This window comes from Capsicum annuum, chromosome 1 (assembly GCF_002878395.1).
Source record: "Capsicum annuum cultivar UCD-10X-F1 chromosome 1, UCD10Xv1.1, whole genome shotgun sequence".
In the NCBI taxonomy this organism is placed as follows: domain Eukaryota; kingdom Viridiplantae; phylum Streptophyta; class Magnoliopsida; order Solanales; family Solanaceae; genus Capsicum; species Capsicum annuum.
In genome coordinates, this window is record NC_061111.1 from 98,830,703 (window position 1) to 98,836,135 (window position 5,433).

A 5,433-nucleotide genomic window follows, 5' to 3' on the forward strand; every position below is an offset into this window, starting at 1 on the left:
CCTTATGGCAGATATTTAAGTATATCTCGCACTCCCAATTGCACACATTTGATTGGACGGCGCATTGCCCATCGCACACCCTTACTGCCTTTCACAAAAATGGGCATAACTCTTCGCTCGGGTATTGGATTTTTGAGAGATTGGTATCGTTGGAAAGCTAATTCAATTATCAACAATTTGATATGTCTTGGAATGAAAAATTACATGTATATGAAGGATAGGTATTTCAATTCTCCCCACTCAGGATTATTCATCCGCAAATGAAGGATAAGATAAGCATAGCACAAGTTAACTCATCAAACATTCCTCAACACAATATTTTCACAAGTTAGAAACGAGCATAGAAAAAGATTGCAATACAACACATATCACGATCATCATTTATCATCCATTTCATTTCTTTAGTCTTGGGACTCTAACCCATTACTTATCCAACACTTTCTCATTTCACTACTTAGGGATTTCAACTTATACACACGTCAAAGGTATTGAGAAACTAAAATCATTGGGTACTTTACCCCTTCCTCTACCAAGAACATGAATTAACTTAAGGTATTAGATAGTTTAACCCATCACAAAAAGACTCACATAATTTCAAAGCATTAAGGTCTTAAACACATGGTCCAACAAGACACAAATCAATTCACACATTAGGAACCTTAATCCATTGTCTAACAATGACTTAAATAAATTCAAAGCTTAGAGACTTCAAGTCAACGCCTATCAAGACGTACATCAAGGAAAGGAGATTAACACATACCTCCATCACAAGTTTTCGAAATGGGAAATTAATGTGGATACTTGGACTTTATGTTTTCTTCCACCTCCTAAGTAGCTTACTCAGACTTTTGGTTCATACATAGAACCTTCACCGAATTCACTTGTTTGGTTGACATCCGGCGAACTTGCCAATCAAAGATTCTCACCGATATCTCCTCATAAAAAAAGGAGTACGACATACCAACATCTTCCAAGGGAAAAACTAGGGAAGGGTCACACACACATTTTTGCAACATAGACACATGAAAAACCCGATGAATGGAGCTCATATTAGGAGGCAACTCAAACTCATAGTATACATTGAAAAATGCCCTTCACAATCAAGTAGGGGACAACATATTCGCAACTAAGCTTCCCCTTTTTGCTAAACCGCATCACTTCATTCATAGGAGACACTTTCAAGAATGCCGAATCTTTAATAGAAAACTCTATGTCCTTACATCTCATATCTATGTAGGAATTTTGCTGACTTTTAGTGGTTTTCAAACTATCACAAATCACCTTCACCTTCTCTAAGCCTTGGTGAACTAAATAGGGGCCTACTAAATTACCCTTGCCAACTTTGTACCTCCTGATAGGAGATCGACATCTCGTACCATATAATGCCACAACAGGCACCATGCCAATGGTAGAGTGGTAGCTATAATTATAGGCAAATTTAATCAAAGTCAAGTGGTCATACCAATGACCACCATAATATATTACACAAGCCCGCAACATATCCTCCAATATTTGGATAGTATTTTCCATTTTCCCATCTGTTTGAGGTTGGAAAGCAGTACTAAGGCACACTCTATTACACAAGAATATAATCACATTAATTCTATGATCTAGGAAGAGCAGAAACAAAATCCATATTAATTGACTCCTACTTCCACTCGGGCAACACAATTTCTCGATATAGACCACTAGGCCTCAAGTTCTTAACCTTTACTTGTTGGCACACCATACACTTAGACACATGGCTAGCAAATTCAGGATTCATATTAATCCACCAATAGAACTCTCTAATCTAATGTCATGGGACCCATAAGCCTCGACCATGAACCTGTCCCTCAATCCATCGATGTCGGAATGCATAGCATACCTGGGTACCTCAAGATACCATCACAACCAATCATAAAGTCTGTAACCTTGTGTTGACCCATATTTTTGTTGATCTTCATCAAGTCGGGGTCCAAAACTTGCTTTTCCTTTATCTCAACAAAAAGAGATGATTGAGATACCGGATGCATAAATACACCACCATCATCAGAGACCACAAGTCAAACTACAAGATTAGCCAATAGGTGAACCTGTCTCACCAATTCCCACATATCCTCATAAACATATGCCAAACTCTACAAAAATAACCTACTAAGATCACCAGCGACTACATTCACCTTAATGAGATGGTAATAAAGACTTATATCATAGTATTTCAATTGCTCAAGACATCTTATTTATCGAAGATTCAACTCCTTTTGGTTAAACACATATTGAAGGATCTTATGATCAGAAAATATAACAATATGAACACCATAGAGGTAAGCCACCAAAATTTCAAAGCAATGACCATGACTAATAATTCTAAGTCATGAGTAGTGTAGTTCTTCTCATGAACTTTTAATTACCTAGTAGCATAGGCCACCATCCTACCATATTTCCTAAACACAAAACCAAGACCTATATGAGAAGCTTCATAATATACCATAAAACCATCACTACTTATGAGAAAGGTCAAAATCAAAGACAAAGTTAATTTATCTTTCAACTTCTCAAAATGACCCTCACACATATTAAACTAAAAGAACTTAACCTTCTTTTGGGTCAATTGGGTCAAAAGGGATACTATAGTGGAAAAGCTTTCTTCAAACCATTTATAATAACTAGCTAGACCCACTAAGCTCTGAATATTGGTTGGAGTCGTATGTCTAAGACACTTCCTAACCACCGTAATCTTTTGGTGTTCCACCATGATCCTTTCACTAAAGATGATATGAACAAGAAAATACACTACTTTCAACTAAAACTCACACTTGGAGAACTTAGCATACAAATAAAGATCCTTCAAGGTTTGTAACATGGCACAGAGGTGATCTACATGATCTGCCTCACTTTTAGAGTAGACTAAGTTGGCATTAAATATGAAAATGAAAAATATTTCTGAGAACGGATAGAAGACCTTATTCATAAAATCCATTAATATTGTCTAGGCATTGGTCAAGCAAAGGGACATCTCAAGAAACTCATAGTGACCATACCTTCTTCTAAAGGTAGCCTTAGGGATATCTGCATCCCTAATTTTCAGTTGATGATAACCCGATATAAGATCAATGTTAGAGAAACAGTTCTCACCCTGAAGTTGATCAAACAAATCATTGATCCTAGGAAGGGGATACTTATTCTTTACAATCACTTTCTCAAACTGATGATAAGCAATGCACATACGAAGGGAACCATCCATTTTGCGCCCGAACAATGTGGAGGCACCCAAGGAGACACACTAGGCCAGATAAAACCCTTACCTAAGAGGTCTTTCAATTTCTCCTTAAGTTCATTCATCTCTGCTAGGTTTATTCTATGAGGAGGAATAGATATCAGATGAGTGTTCAGAACAAAATTAGTCCCAAAATCAATTTACCTAAATGGAGGAACACCGGGCAGATCATCGAGAAACACTTAGGGAAAATGATTTACCACGCAGATGGATTCTAGAGAAGGCCCTTTCGAGTTAGAATCTATAACTCGAACAAAATCATACAAAGACCCCTTAAAAATTAACTTACGATCTTTGAGATAAGCAATAAACCTTCACTTAGGCACTAAGGAACTCCCTTCCTATACAATTCCCGACTTATTAGGGAATTTGAACACGATCCAAGAGGTCTAAAAATCTAAAGAAGCATAAAACAAATGCAACTAATCCATCTCAAGATAATATCAAAATCAATTATTTCTAACTCTATCAACTCAACAAGAGTAGCACTACCGCCAATAGATACCACACCCTCTTATAGACTCTATCAACAATAATAGTATCTCCCACCGGGGTAGAAAGAGAAAAGGAACTGACATACTCTCGAGACCACAATAAAGTTGCAAAACCACATATGGGGTCACATAAAAAAGAGTAGACTCTTGATCAAGCAAGCACTACACATCACAGGAGAAAAGTTTCAACATACTCGTAAAAACATCAAGAGATGCAACAGAATCCTGGAGAGTAGCAAGTGTATACAAGCGATTCCAGCCAACACCAGTGCCTAAAGCAGAAGCAGCAATAGACATAAAACACATTCATGCGAGAGTTGAGGGAGTAGCAACAGAGGCCTTATTGGTCCAAGAAGCAGCTAGAATGAGGCACTCTTATTGCATGTTCCCAACCTAAACACAATGAAAACATCTAGTTTTCCCTTGATCATACTGACCATGATGACTCTAACCATAAAATCTGCAAGGAGGGTGGGGCGGAGGTGACTGAGCGACACTAATCTTAAATTAGACACCCTCTGCCCAGGACATACCACTAAACAGGGAGTGATGACCCCCCAAAAACTTTTTCTAAAAAGAGCGAACACTAGCCGAGAAGAACAAAGCCAAACTCCCTTACTTCTTCCATGGTGACTTGCCACCAACTTCATCACTACTCTTGGAAATCCTAAACTTCTTTCCTTGTTTTTCATTAAGCTCAACTCACTTTTTTTTTCTCATCTTCTACTTGTATACACAATCAATATAGAGATATCCATGTACTTAATCAACAAGGACACCTAGCTTTCAAGAACTAACTCACAGGACAATCCTAAAAAAATGCAAATTTTAGTCCTCATGCTAGAGACCATATCAGAAGAATACCTTGACAATTGATGGAATATCAAGGCATACTTTAGAATGGACATCCTCCCTTTCTTTAATTTCACAAACTCTTGAGCAGTTTTCTCTCTTAACTTTGGAGGAAAGAAGCAGTCAATAAAAGCCTCAGAGAAATCTACCCAAGAAACTGAAATAGCATCAATACCCGTAGACAACTCCTACCATTCATACCATTAATACACTATGTATTTTAATTGGTAGGAAGCAAGCTCAACTGTATAAATTTTTGAAGCATGCATGATTCAGAGGATCTTCTCTATTTCATCAATGAAGCCTTGAATATCTTCCTCAACCTTTGTACTGGAGAACATAGGAGGGATCAACCTCATAAATTGATGAATTCTTTTAGCCTAAGAAGAAATGATAGCCAGAGCACCATGCTCTAATTTGAAGGCTACCAATAGAGTCAAGAGGTTGATGAAGAGATAGCACTCCATATTAGTAGCATTTCTTTGAGGGGATTAGTCATGGTTGGTAGATAGACCCCATAAGGATTGCCAGATACCGCAGTCCTAGCCCAAGTCTAAACTTCAAAAGTTGGACGAGGGACGAGCTTCGTCCATAGGACCCTCAGTAGTGTTTTCCCGAGTCTCAAATCACCTTTAAGGAATGATCTTAATATATGAAATAGAATCATAAGAATTTAAGACCTTAGACTTTATAGCTTGAGATTGAAATACAAGAAAGGGAAATATTTCCTAAGATGTCTCATTATAAGTGTGGTGCGATCATACCCATAAAAGACACTCTACTTGACATGGCATTGTGAACACCTAACTGACCATGAACCTAGGCTTT